At 40.8% G+C, this 14772-nt stretch overlaps 1 protein-coding gene across 6 annotated transcripts in view; it reads right to left on the minus strand.

Moving 5' to 3' along the window:
* CSGALNACT1 (chondroitin sulfate N-acetylgalactosaminyltransferase 1) overlaps window positions 1-14772 on the minus strand; it is a 415840-nt gene that overhangs the window by 260443 nt on the left and 140625 nt on the right. For all 6 annotated transcript variants that reach the window (XM_055120424.1, XM_055120430.1, XM_055120445.1 and 3 more), the window contains exon 3: window positions 12428-12520. The gene's annotated coding sequence lies outside the window, so the exon portion shown is untranslated. The remainder of the gene's footprint in view (window positions 1-12427; window positions 12521-14772) is intronic.

Raw genomic sequence — 14772 nt, forward strand, 5'->3', positions numbered from 1 at the left:
CATTTGCCTTGCACGCGGCCGACCCGGGTTCGAATCCCAGCATCCCATGTGGTCCCCTGAGCACCGCCAGGAGTAATTCCTGAGTGTGGAACCAGGAGTAACCCCTGTGCATCGCTGGGTGTGACCCAAAGAGCAAAAAAAAAAAAAAAAAAAAAAAAAAAAAAATCAATGCCAGATACTTCAGTTCCTTTTCAGGCCTTGAAACCTGCAATCTCTCCAACTGAATGTCACCATCAACTGTGAGCCTCATCTCAAGCTAAATCTCTTAATTGTAAAAAAAATAGGTTTTAAAAACGCTAACGTATTTAACTTCTTCTTAGAAGAAAAAAATAAACATGTAGTGAAGGAACTGGACATAACTTTGTCTGGCTAATTAAAATTATCTTCACTGGACTGGAAACATGGTACAGTGGGTAAGACACTTGCCTTGCATGGAACCAACCCAGTCTGATACCCGGCACCACATTTAATCCCATAAGCAATGCTATAAGTGATATCTAAGTATTCTTTTAAAAATAATAGCCAGGAGTAAACACTGCTGGGTGTGGCCCAAAACAAAACAAAAAAATTATCTTCATCGAAGAGGGGAAGAGATGGAAACTATGCCTCCAGATGATATATGTAGTAGTACCACACAGTAGCACTGTCGTCGTTCATCAATTTGCTCAAGGGGGCACCAGTAACGTCTCCATTATGAGACTTGTTGTTACTGTTTTTGGCATATCGAATACACCACGGGCAGCTTGCCAGGCTCTGCTGTGCAGGCAGGATACTCTCGGTAGCTTGCCAGGCTCTCTGAGAGGGATGGAGGAATCAAACCCAGGTCAGCCGCATGCAAGGCAAAGGCTCTACCCATTGTGCTATCGCTCCAGTCTGATATATATAGTAAGAATATATATCACTCATGTAGAATTTCTTCTAGAAAGACAGAGCTTGAATAATAATATCTCATCCAACCCAAAATGAGAATATTCGTCAGAAGACTGTACTCCTCAAAAACATTATTTTAGAGGCCAGACTGATAAGGCCCTTGCCTTGCATGGGGCTAATCCAGGGTATTTATTTAATCAATATTTATTGTGTACCTACCAGGAAATAGGCATCATAGGGTGCTCCATGGATAAAATCCTAACATAGGCCAGTACTCTTAAGAAATTATAGAACATTTAATAGGAAAGATAGCAAGAATATCAAAAGGTGATAAAACAATTCCTAAGTGGCAAAGAATGAGAATAGACACTAGAAAGTCTTAGAGAATGAGCCTGAGAGCATGAAAGGATATTCCAGGGGGCACAGGAGCAAGGTCCTGGTCCTAAAAGAGGTTCATGTCCAAGATCACATGAGAATTGATGTGTTGTCACAGCAGAGCAGAGGTTCATTAAGTGTTGTATGCCACTAGAAGATCGTGAATCAAGACGCACCATGAGCAAAGATGCATATTGTAAGAAGGCCACTATGGTGGTGAAGGAGGGATGAGAGCAGGGGACTAAAAGAAAATGAAATGGGCAAGTCAACTACCATAGCACCCATGTGAAAAGTAATACAGAAGAACCTGAGCTAACTCCCAGAAGAGGTACATAAGGGAGGTGCAAATTTGAGAAGGAGTGAGCAGAACAATGGCAATTGGCAAGAGATGATATAACATAGTCATGAAAGCAAGGAAGCTGGGATTACACCTTGGCTGACTGAGAACAAGCAGAAGGAATGGAGTGTGGACATAATGAGTTCAGGGTGCTGGGGACATGCATCCAGGAGAAAAGATTGGCTGGAAAAACAGTTATCAAAGTCATCAGGAAATGGAAGGAAATTTGACACTTAGACCAGAAAAACTACCATGAATGATAAGGAATAAGGAACCACACAAATGATATTGCATGGAATACTTGGGAACATCACATGCAAGGAATGAATAGGGAGACCATGCAGAAAGACCCAGGGAAGTGGGATAAAACTAAAAGAACTCATTGTCATCATCACATATAAGTCAAGTGCCTCAGAATCAGCTTAACTAAAGAGGTGAAGGACCTATGCAAAGAAAATTACAAAACACTACTTGAAGAAATAAAAGAGGACACTAGGAGATGGAGATACATCCCCTACTCATGGGTAGGACTAACATAGTCAGAATGGCAATACTCCCCAAATCATTATACAGATTTAATGCAGTCCCTGTCAGGATACCCATGACATTTTTTAAAAGAAATAGACAAAACACTCCAGAAATTCATATGGAACAATAAACCCCCACGAAGAGCTAAGGCAATCCTTGGGAAAAAGAAGACAGGTGGCTGTAGGATAACATTGGGTTTGTCCTTTTAGCCTTGTTGCAGGAAACTTAGTTTACCTTAAAGCAATGTCCTTTCTGTATGGACACAGGAAGACAGTTAATATTATGCTTTGTAACTTGGGAGCTGATTGACTCCAATAATATTTACTCTTGGGCATCTGCTTTCTCAACTCAGTTGCGCTTAGTTCCTAGCACTCCAAAAGCAGGGTCCGAACAAGGGACAAAATGGACCCAGGGCAAGCTGTGAGCTACCCTGGCATTGAAATGGGCCAGGCCAAAGTGCCACAATATTCAACTATAAGTTAAGAACATGGTCATAGACAAATGCTGTCATGATCCAGAAGTAATGACAAGACTAGGACCCTGCTGGGCTTAGGAAGATTAACCTGGCCTGAGGACTGTGGTCTGGACTATATAGTGAATGTCCTCAGGAAGAACCAAACTTTAAGTTTGATATATCTCTTATGTGCTCATACAGAATGACATTGCTAGAAATATTAGAAGTAAATTTACTATAACTTTTTAAGTGGATTACCAGCCGAGGAAAGAAGAAAGTGACACACCCTGGATGGGATCCCTCCCGTAAGAGGATCTCCTAGTAATCTGGAGTAATCTCTTTAGATGAGATGTTGTTACTCTCCTGGAAGAGTGGTCTTACCCCTCTTTGTTGATTTGTTAATGTTCAACACACCTTTGTGTCACCACTCTATGTGACTGCTATATAAACTAAGACTGTAAGAGAAGTAGAGGGAGAAGACACAGAAGCAGAGCACAAAGCAAAAGAGAATCAGGGAATCCTCAGAGCCAGAAGCAAAGGAAAGTCAGAATCAGAAGTAAGAGTCAGAGTCAGAAGTAGAGTGAGAATCACAGAATCGGGTCAGAGTCAGAAGTAAGAGACAGAGTCAGAAGTGAGAACAAGAAGGGCTCCAGAAAGAGAAGCAGAAGGGCTCCAGAGAGAAATCGGAAGAAGAGAGATCGGAAGAAGAGAGATCGGAAAAGGAGAGACAACAGAGACAGAGAGATGTTGAAAGAGACCAAAGGAGAGACTACAGAAACAGAGTCAGAGATAAAGACAGACAGAAGAGAGCACAATGGCACACACAGAAGCAGAGCACCAGGAGGAACCACCCCGATCAGGTCCAAACACAGCAGCTTGAGAGCACCGAACATGAGTGGAAAGAGAGAGAGAGAGAGAGAGAGAGAGAGAGAACACGGCCCCGAGAGCCCATGAACACAACACACACACATCACATCACCCCTTCCATGTACATGCTTTTATATTTTTTACAGGTGGCATCACCTTCCCCAACTTCAAACTGTACTACGAAGTAATAGTAATTAAAACAGCATGGTACTGGGCTAGAAACAGACCTGCAGACCAATGGAACAGAGTTGAATATTCTGTCACAGACTCTCAAATATATTATCACTTAATCTTTGATAAAGAAGCAAGAAATGTGAAGTGGAACAAGAAAAGCCTCTTCAACAAGTGATGCTGGGAAAACTGGACAGCTACCTGCAAAATTATGAACTGTGACCTCTGTCTAATGCCAGACATAAAAGTCAGATCAAAGTGTATTAAAGACCTCAATATCAGACCTGAATCCATAAGGTACATGGAGGAAAATGTAGACAAAACCCTCCATGACATTGAAGCTAAAAGCATCTTTAAGGATGAAACACCACTGACTAAGAAAGTGGAAACAAACATAAACAAACAGGACTATATTAAACTAAGAAGTTTCTGCACGTCAAAAGAAACAGTGACCAAAATACAGAGCAAGCCCAGGGAATGGGAAAAATTATTTCCCCAATACCCATCTGATAAGGGATTAATATCAAGGATATACAAGACACTGTAGAATTGACCAAGGAAAAAACCTCCAACCCCATCAAAAGATGGGGAGAAGAAATGAACAGAAATTTAGTCAAAAAAGAAATACAAATGGCCAAAAAGCACATGAAAAAATGTTCCACATCACTAATCATCAGGGAGATGCAGATCAAAACAACAATGAGATATCGTTTCACACCACAGAGACTGGTACACATCCAAAAGAACAAAAGCAACTGATGTTGGAGAGGATGTGGGGAGAAAGGGACACTCACTGTTGGTGAGAATGCCGACTGGTTCAGCCTTTTTGGAAAACAATATGGGTATTCCTCAAAAACTAGAAATTGAGCTTCCATATGACCCCACAATACCACTTCTGGGAATATATCCCAAGGGTGCAAAAAAGCGCAGTAGAAATGACATCTGCACCTGTATGTGCATTGTAACACTGTTCACAACAGCTGGAATCTGTAAAATCCCAAGTGCCCAAGAATAGACAACTGGTTAAAGAAACTTTGATACATCTACACAATGGAATACTATGCAGCTGATAGGGGAGATGAAGTCATGAAATTTGCTTATAAGTGGATATATATGGAGAGTATCATGCTAAGTGAAATGAGTCAAAAATAGAGGGACAGACATAGAAAGACTGCACTCATTTGTGGAGTATAGAATTACTTCACATGAGGCTGACACCCAAGCACAGTAGATACAAGGGCCAGGAGGATTGCCGCATAGCTGGAAGCCTGCTTCATGAGCAGAGGGGAGAAGGCAGATGGAATAGAGAAGGGATCACCAAGAAAATGATGATTGGAGGGATCATTCAGGATGGGAGATGTGTGCTGAAATTAGATAAAGGACCAAAAGTGATAACCTCTCAGTATCTGTGTTGCAAACCATTATGCTCAGAAGTAGAGAGTATGGGGAAAATTGTCTGCCACAGAGGCAGGGAGAGGATGGGAAAGGGGGGGAGGTTATACTGGGGACACTGGTGGTGGAAAAAGTGCACTGATCGAGGGATGGGTGTTTGATCATTTTATGATTGAAACTCAAACATGAAAGCTTTGTAATTGTATCTCACAATGATTTAGTAAAAAAAAATATCACAAATTATTCTCAGTATTTGTTTTTGGACCTGAAAATATGCAAGCTTTATTAATCTACTTAAGTATAAATATTAATTAATATCAACCAATACTTACAATTAAGTAACTTTTAGAACTTTAGAAAATAATTTGCAGTATCAACTTAGATTAGATAATTTCTCAGTAGAAGAGTAAAATTGTTATTTCCCAGTGGCCTTCACCATAGGATCTTGTTTGTAATGGTTTAAAATGTCTAACAACTGAGCTAGAAGATGAGAATTCTTTCTTTTGCTTTCTTGCCTTTCCCTCAAACATTCATAAATATTTCTTTTTATGTTCTTCAAAAAGAGAATGCAACACAACAGGGCTTCTTAAACATTTTCCACTTGCAACCTGTTTTGACCAAGAAATGAAATATAGGGAAACATTGCCAAATCAAAATTTTGATTTTAAATTAATTTTTGGTTGTTAAACATTCAGAAACTTTACTGCTGCCAAGTTTTTGAGGACTTGCAATCCAGTAACATGAACTCTTACATCTAGTGATAGCTAACAGTTCAAGAGGCCAAGAATGTGGCCAGAGTGATAGTACAGCAGGGTGGGTGCTTGGCTGCATGCAGCAAACCAGGGTTCGGTTCCCAGCACTCCCTGTGTTCCCTAAACACTGCAGGAAGTGATCTCTGAATGCAGAGCCAGGAGTAAGCTCTGAGCAGTGTGGCACAAAACAAAACTAAAAGGCAAGACCCAGAGGGTTGGAACATTTGTAAAACAAACACTGCTTCTGAAGTATCCCTGGGCTTTTAGAACCTGCGCTCTTTGCAGCACCTGCATTATTTACCATTTTAAAGCTGTGTTTTTTCCCATAAGAGGCTTATCCATATGACCTGAGGGAAGGATGGAAGAAATAGCCCTCTGTGAGCGATCAAACCAATCCTGAAGTTGGTTATACCTTCTCCTGTGACAGTACTAATATTTCTGCTTTGTATCATAAAAACAAAGTTTTTACTGCCCTGCAAGCATTTCTGAATGATTAATAAAATACTATTATATTTGCTGAAGAAAAACAGGTGATAAAATGGGTAATTTTAAATCAGATATTAACTGCAACTATAGGCAGCAAGAATAAAGGGTATCACAAGATCTAAAATTAAATTCCAAAGATATTACCATAACTATATAGTGTTTATTAAATATGGCGCTTTTAAATAAAAAGCGATTTTAAGATCAGCAAGTAAAAAGTAAAACTGAAGGAAGCAAATGTTCCAAAATCAAAGAAATTCTTCATATGTTTTTTTTACTTCAAAGCCTTTAACGGTCTTTAATTTTTAATTATGTAAAATACACACAAATCTACATCTATTTTCACATTAATAATTTAGTAGTATTCACTATTAAAGTATATTCACACTGTTATGCAACCGATTTCCAAAACTTGTATCTTGCAAACAATTTCTATACCAATTAAACATATCACTCCACCTACCAATACTCCCCAAGCAGCCACCAACTTATTTTCTGTCTCTAAGATAATTCTACCTAGCTATAAAAAGTAATTGTCAGGGCCAGAGCAATAGTACAATGGGTCGGGCACTTGCCATGCATGCAGCAGACCTGGGTTTGATTCCTGGTACCTCATATGGTCCTCCAAGCCCCACCAAGAGTGATTCCTGAGTGCAGAGCCAAGAGTAACTTCTGAGCCCTCCAAATGTGGGCCAAAAGCCAAATAAATAAATAAACAATTGTGAGCAGGACTATAAACACATAACCTAAACTATAATAAGGTTAAATTTTAAATTTTAAAAAATTTCAAGTGAAATCTAGGCTGTGAGATGGCTGAAGCCTAGAGTACAAGTTTAATCTGGTAGAGCCTAGGTTCAGTCTCTCATACCATTTAATTCCCTGAACACCATTGGGGGTGACCTCAAAACTAAAATAATAAGTAGAATTATAAATAATATTTTGTCATTTTGTGACAGACATTTTTATTGAGCAGCACCTCATCTGAATATCTGAATATTGACCCAAGTATGGCCAAAAGTCATACTTGGCCAGCTCCCCTGAGCACTATATGGAAGGCCCCAAAATTAAATAAATAAATAAAAGCATTTGCCCTGCATTTGATACCTTGTCTCACCAAAAAAAAAAAAAAAGCTTTATGCCTTACCTATTTTATTAAATAAAAATATTACAAAAGCCTAAAACACATTCAAAAGAGGGATATTATATATACAATATAAACTGCTGATTAAATTTTTTTTAATATGGGCAACTAGCCAGTCACCACATTATGATTTTATATTAGTATTTATTTAAAAATTAAGCTTCAGTGATAGCACAGTGGGTAGGGCATTTGCCTTGCATGCGGCTGACCTGGGTTCAATCCCCAGCATCCCATATGGTCCCCTGTGCACCGCCAGGAGTAATTCCTGAGTGCAGAGCCAGGAGAAACCCCTGAGAATCGCCGGGTCTGACCCAAAAAGCAAAAAAAAAATTAAAAATTAAAAAAATTAAAATAAAAAATAAATAAAAATTAAGCTTCATTCCAGAAAAGATTGAAGAAAACATTCCAGAAAACAACAATCATTTTATGTTATTCAATAAACCTTGGACTAAAAAATACAAAACAAAAACAAGATTATTTGTTTACAAAATTTCAATTCTCCAGACACTATTGTAGGAATAAGCCAAACCACCAAAATGAGATAGAGCAGGTCTGGACACAGCTCAAAGAGGAATCCCAGACCACCATGCAATAGTAAGGACAAAACAACAACCACAAGAGCAAAGAAGATTGTGGAAGGGGCCAGGAGAATTGGAAGCGACTGGTACATGTGTAGACCTTCCATTGCCTGGCATTTTGATCACTCACTCGCCCCTTCTTTCTTTCTTTGTGTCACTCAGATGTCACAAGCTGGGTTTCAAATGTTAGAAAGGTCTGTACAGGAGTGCTTCAAAGGAAAGATTACTGCAGGGTAAAAAGGAAGCTAGAAAGCTAGAAAGAAAGAAAGTATTCTAGGTTCTAGGTAGCAAGAGTGTGGAGATCCAAACAGCTTGGAGAGATCAGCATGAACAGGAGGGAGAACATTCAGGAAAGGAGTGTAAGGTAAATTGGGGGGAGTGGTGCTGAGGCAGAGGCAGGGATGGCTGTGCATCTCTCTTAGTAGTGGGAAGGAACTGAGTATGAGAGCAAATGTGTATATATAGTATATGGTACAAAAAAAAAAAGAAATAGGAAATACAACAGCACAATACAGGGGAGAGCAGTTTGGCTGAGAGGGAAGTGGAATCAAAGGCTTTTATGGGAATGAGAGAGCCTCTGCTGTGAGGATGAGCAAAATCCAGTAGCTGCTTCTGCCAGGGTTCCATGAACACTGCTGTAGTGTGTGAGCTGACCTGAGGAACAAAGTACCCACATTCTCTGTACAGTTCACAGTTTTGTCTTCCAAGGCTGTGAAGGGCCACTGATGAAGGACTGGACTTGACCCTTCACCCCAATCAAGAAACCCAACCTGTAAATTCCTCAGAGATGACTAAACAACTTTCCTAACATCTAGTGCTGCCAGGTCAAACAGCCCAACCTAAAAATTCTTCAGAGCAAGCTAAGCAGAACTTTGACTACATACTCCCTCCCCACTTCCCCCAGCCCCCCCACCCCAAGTGAGGCAAAGGGAATTCCTAGCCCTGATGCTTGCAGGAGGAGGTAGTTTTCTTGCTACACAAGCTGCGTGAGTGGTGGTAATAAGCAACTCCACCATCCTGGTGGAGCAAGGTGCCACTGATCTCCACTTAGCATGGTGAGCCAACAGTGCAGTGTGCAAATCTTGGGACCGGGTATAGTACAGCATGTGCAGATCGGTGAGGCATACAGAGTTTCTGCAGCTGAGTATAACATCTCCTAACAATGAATAGAAGAGTTGCCAGAATGGACAGATGTTCCTAAATTCTGTGAGAACTAGTTTAATAGCCCTGATCAGGCTCCTTTGGGGAGCCAGCTGGAAGATGCTAGTCTTCATGCTGCCTGCCTTGTACTCAAGCATAAGCCCCTAATAAAATTTTCCTTGGCTGTATTTCAACTTCTACCGCACACTGAGCCAAAGAATCTGAGGTCTCAAACTGTTTAAGTCCTTAAGTCCATAATGGACTTAGTAGATGAGAGGCAAATCTGGAAAACTGGTTTTCCCAAGTCTATATTGCCTGGGAATTGCCAGAGTCCCTAGAAATATCCAGAGACTCTCCAGAGGGCCCACAGCTTGGTGGCCATCACTAAAGCCCAGTTCAGTCTGTTCATCTCTGGCTGCTGCCAACCAAGCATTTCCTTTCTTACCGATTCAATAGCCTCATATTAGAGCATAAACATCCTTGGGTTTTGCCTTTGCCCAAAAAGATTTTATTCAGCTTTTGACTGCTTCTCATTTTGTAATGTCTACTTTTCTACTATCACCTAAAAGTTACTTATTTATTTATTCTAGTTTTTAGGCCACACCCAGCTGTACTCATGGCCTACTCCTGGCTGACATTTAGGAATCAGGGCTCAGGGAACCAAAAGGGGTGCCAGGGACCAAACCCAGGTCAGCTAGCAGTGTGCAGGGCATGGTCCCACCCACCGCACTATCTCTAGCCCCTGTATCTACAAGTTTTAAGAATTAGTCTATGCAGTGCTATTCACACATTGCTCTCTTTAAGATCATCTAATTCATTCTCAAAAACATTAAATATCTTAAGACCTAAGATTAGAAAAATTCTATGTACTGTCAAGTGGCCTGGAATCATTTTGTTTCCTGTATACTCAGTAAGGAATTTGCGAAGAATGAATCTTTGATTATATTTATTTGAATTATTAATTTTTAGTAAGGTTGTTTTTCTTTTGATATTATTGTTAAATATATAAATCCTTCTTTAATGCCACAAATTTTATTATTTCCTACAAAGCAGTTCATTGATAAAAAAACAAATGAAATGCTTTGATTTCTATTCTTATATCAGTAAGATGTAACAAAAGTAAAAATACAAAATGCAAATCCATTAACAAAATCTCTACACAGATTTGTTAAATAAAGAGCAAAGTATAAGGACCTGTAAAGGTACATGTACATTAAATACAGCTTATTTAAAATACCTATTTTCACTTTTATATCCCCAGCTCTACTGGGGCTTGGATTGCCACTCCTGGTGCAGCTCAGCCTGGCAGTATGAGCCTGACAATACAGTGTTCAGGACAGCAGGGGCCATACTCAGTGATGATGAGGGACCATGAAGCACTGGGTATCAAACTTAGGGACTCTGCTTGCAAAGAATACCCTTTGAGCCATTGTCTCAGCTCTGTAGTATTTCATTCTAAAATTTTACTATTTGTACATTATATATTATTTTAATATTATTAATATTATCTTTATATAATATTTTGTTATTATAAATAGAAATATCTGGATGTGACTGCCTAGCTACTGGAAAATGGAGGATCTATGCAGAAGAGGCCCAGTCCTAATCATAGCAGGCTTGGAGATCTCAGCATCGGGTCCCACACACCTGGGTTCCTCTGCCGGTTCCTTCATGCATGAGGTTCATCAGAACGTGTGGAGAGGGGCCATGAGCATGGCTTTGGCTGGGTTCCAGAGGTCTTTGGCTATGGGGGCTCTGCTTGGGGTAGGGAGGGAAACTCAACCCACCCCCTCCAATGAAGACAGCTAGGCACAGGGACAAGAGACTCTGCTCGGATCGGAACTGGGCCTCTTCCGGAAGCCCAGATCCCCCATTTTCCAGTCACACCCAGAAACTGCCCCCAGCGCCAGGTAACCCATCAATGGCCAACATCCAGAGACTATAAAACCAAGCTCCCAGAAGCTCGTGGCGCCCTCTTATAGCCTAGTTCTCCCTCTCGGAGAACCTGGCAAGCTACCAAGAATTTCCTGCCCGCATGGGAGAGCCTGGCAAACTCCCTGTGGTGTATTCATATGCCAAAACCAGTAACAATGATGGGTCTCATTCCCCTGACCCTGAAAGAGCCTCCAATGTGGCACCGTTTGGAAAGACAAGTTAAGAGAGGCTTCTAAAATATCAGGGCTAGGATGAATGGAGACGTTACTGAGACTACTTGAGAAAGTCAACAATCAACGGGATGATGATGATGATGATGAACCATTTCTAAAGAAAAAAAGAGGAGGAGGAACTCTGCTAAAGATGGAACCCTCCACTACGGCATTTTGACATTAATGACATCCCAAAGGTACTTGGTGGTGTGTTTGTCTTTTAAGTTTAGTCTTGCCAGATATAATAAAATACCATATGCCCAAGAAACTCAAAATTATTGGTTATAAGAACACAACTAACAACATTCCAGACATTTGACCTGACAAAACCCAACCATATCATCCATTGGGAATACTAATTTCAAGAGTTCTGGGAAGCAGACACTCCATAAGATATTACAAGTTAGAAAGAATAATCATACTTCAATTTCCTAGACCATTTTTATTTAAATAACTATTTGTGGCATGGTAAAAATGATGGACTAAATATTAGCCAAATGGATTATAAACTTAATATTAAGAAGGCTAGGTATTGTCATGTGTTTATTTTGAGGGCATACCTGGCAGTGCTCAGGGCTTACTTCTAACTCCACACTCAGGGATCACTCCTGGTGGGGTTCGGGCACCATATGGCATGTAGAGATTGGGCCCAAGTTGGCCATGTGCAAAGCAATTACCCTGCACATTGTAGCCTAGTAAATACTTTGAAAAAGAGGGGGGGGAAATATTCTTATCAGTAAATCTATTTTCAATTGTGAGTTCTTCCAATTAAAGTCTTTTGGGTGTGGGAAAGGGAGTTAGGACTATACCAGGCTGTGCTCAAGGTTTACTCCTGGTTCTGTGCTCAGGGAATCATACATGCGGACATGGGTTTAAACCAGGCTTGATTCAGGGTTGCACTCAAGGCAAGTGCTTCAATCCCTATCCGTTCATCCTGTCTTCTACCTACATTCTTTAAGTCATTTGCCACTGTAGGAAGAGGTCATTCTGAAGATGTTGGTATTACAAATATATTGCCATCTTTACAAAACTTCAAAGCAGCTAAATAATTGCACTACTTTGGGGAAAAAAGCATCATCTTGAAATAATAGTAAACTACTGGGAAAAAAATGAAATTGCACATTTCAAACACAGTCAGAACACCAAGTTAGAGAAAACAAAGTAGGAACTCATGATTAACAGATTAATTTACCTGAAAGTATGAGAAAAGTATCGGGAAGGTGCTACATCATTCTTCCATTGGGTAAAAATCACCACTGCTTCTCTCCTTGAAATGTAAAGGAATCTAAAACAAAATTAAAATTAAGTTAAAATTTTTCATGTCTTACATTTAAGTGCCATTACAAATGGTAAAAAAAAAAGTTCAGTCATTTAGATCATAAAATAAAACACAAAGTATTGTGCTCCTCTCCCCAGATAAGGACACTCTTTGCGACCCTCCTCTATTTTAACCGGAAAATGCAAAGTATTTGGATAAATAATTAATAGGTTTGACCTACATGGTGAAGGCCATTTCCATTAAAGTAGAGTAAAAGCACTCTGTTAAAAGTATTGTTAAAGTAAAGCAAAGTCACAGTCACTAGAAAAAGAATCGCCCCCCAAACAACCCTGGCAGGAAAGAAAGTGCCCTGGACCAGGTACTCCAGCAGTCCCAGGGAACTGGAAGTGGCCGCGTGAGAACTTGGCAATTATTTTGGTGGCTGATTGGAAGAAAACGTCAAAAGATGCTAAATCCTCTGGGAAGTTTCCCCCCAGAAAGGAAAGGGCCCAGGTGTTGCTGTGACAGACAGAAAGGCTGAGCAGAACAAGCTGCGGGCGTGGAGGGGGAGCGCCAAGTTGGTACCAGGTGGGCGCACACTGCCTGCTGTAAGACCCCAGGCCCATCCAGCGCCCACCTCAGCTTTGCCAGTGGGGTGGGGGTTTGGGGAGGCTCCCTCACCAATTCAGGACTTAGAGACTCCCATTGAAGGGCAGAGCTTGACTAGGGAGGGTTCAAGCAGATGAAGAAAGGAGGTGAGTAAAACACTCTGGAAGCAAAGGCAAGAAAAATATTCTGGAAAGGAATATCCTAGAAAATACTCCATAGAAATGAGTGTTAATAATGCTAGTTTTCAGTCAACAAAGGCAGAGTCAGTTTCTGGGACTCTCCTCATGACTTTATGATTCAGGCAAGAGCAAATGTTTTACTCTTCCATTTTGGTAGGACAAAATGGTCCCACAGAGCCCTCAGTGGGCTACACTTGCTCAGGTCAGGACCAATGCTTGGGGGACAGCCCCCAGACACCTCAGGACCTGTTGGTATTCTGTCTCTTCCTCATTTGTTCGCCCAGCACTGAGACACTGGCACCAACGGACATGGCAAGTATGAGGGACAGTGCTCCCGCAGACAAAGTCCAAAGGGGGACAGTGCTCAGGCACACAGTCCAGTGTGGTACAGTGCTCCAGCACACAGAGTCCAATGGGAGATAGTGCTCTGGCAGGCAGAGCCCAGTGGAGAGAGTGCTCAGGCACACAGAGTCCAGTGGGGGACAGTGCTCCAGCAGGCAGAGTCCAGTGGCAGGCATCCATCCCTATAGTGGCTGTTAGAGTAAGCCCTGAGACACTATCAGGAGTGGCCACAAAAACTACATATATATATATATGTATATGCATATATATATAATATACACATATACAAGCAATATATATGACTATAAATTTGAAACCAATTAACCTAAAAGAACATTGTGACAGAGCCTTTCTACTATTAGAAAAAATGCTGCCTGATTCATAGTTCATTTAATAAAGAGTATTAGATCTACTTTATAAGGAGAATAAAAAAGAACCTTAGCATTCAACTTTTCTTTCTCTCAGAAATCAGTCCACAGAGGTTTCACCCACATCCACACACTCCGTGCTGAGTTCTTACCTCTCAGAGAAATTTTAATAGAGTCAGGCAAGCGATTGAGCAGGCAAAGTTTTCGTCTCCCATTCGTTCTACAGAAATGTACTGAGTGCTTCCAAAGTGTTAAGTTCTAGAATGAAACTACATTCACAAGCGCCTCAGGGTGCACAGATGATCAACCCCTTCCCTGCCAACTATAAAGCAAAGGCTATGGGATGTGAGGTACTTTAGAAGAAGGAAAGAGAACATAACTAGGTAAGACAGTCAGACTTACACTCAAGTCCTGAAAGTCAGAAAGAAGAAGAGAAGCCAAATGGACATAGAAAAAGTCTTATGGGCAAGGGGTCTTGAGGTAGCATGACAGAGCTTAGGATAACTGGGATTTCAGAAGCTTATGGAAAGTGCGTGCAACCTCCATTATGGGCAATAATAGAAGCATTAAAGAATTTAATAGAGAAACCAAAATCTTTGTGTTCTAAAACATCCATTTTAAGAGCTGTAAGAAGGCTAGCTTGCGAGGTGAAGAGCAAAGGTGTGGAAATTTCCAGACGGCTCCAGTTGTCACTGAGAACTGGACCCTAGACCAGAAAGACTATGAGAGATGAGGGACTGATAGAAGCTAGTGCTCATTTTTTGCTTGTTTCTCATTTTTT

The sequence above is a fragment of the Sorex araneus genome, chromosome 1 (genome assembly GCF_027595985.1).
Source record: "Sorex araneus isolate mSorAra2 chromosome 1, mSorAra2.pri, whole genome shotgun sequence".
Classification (NCBI taxonomy): Eukaryota; Metazoa; Chordata; class Mammalia; order Eulipotyphla; family Soricidae; genus Sorex; species Sorex araneus.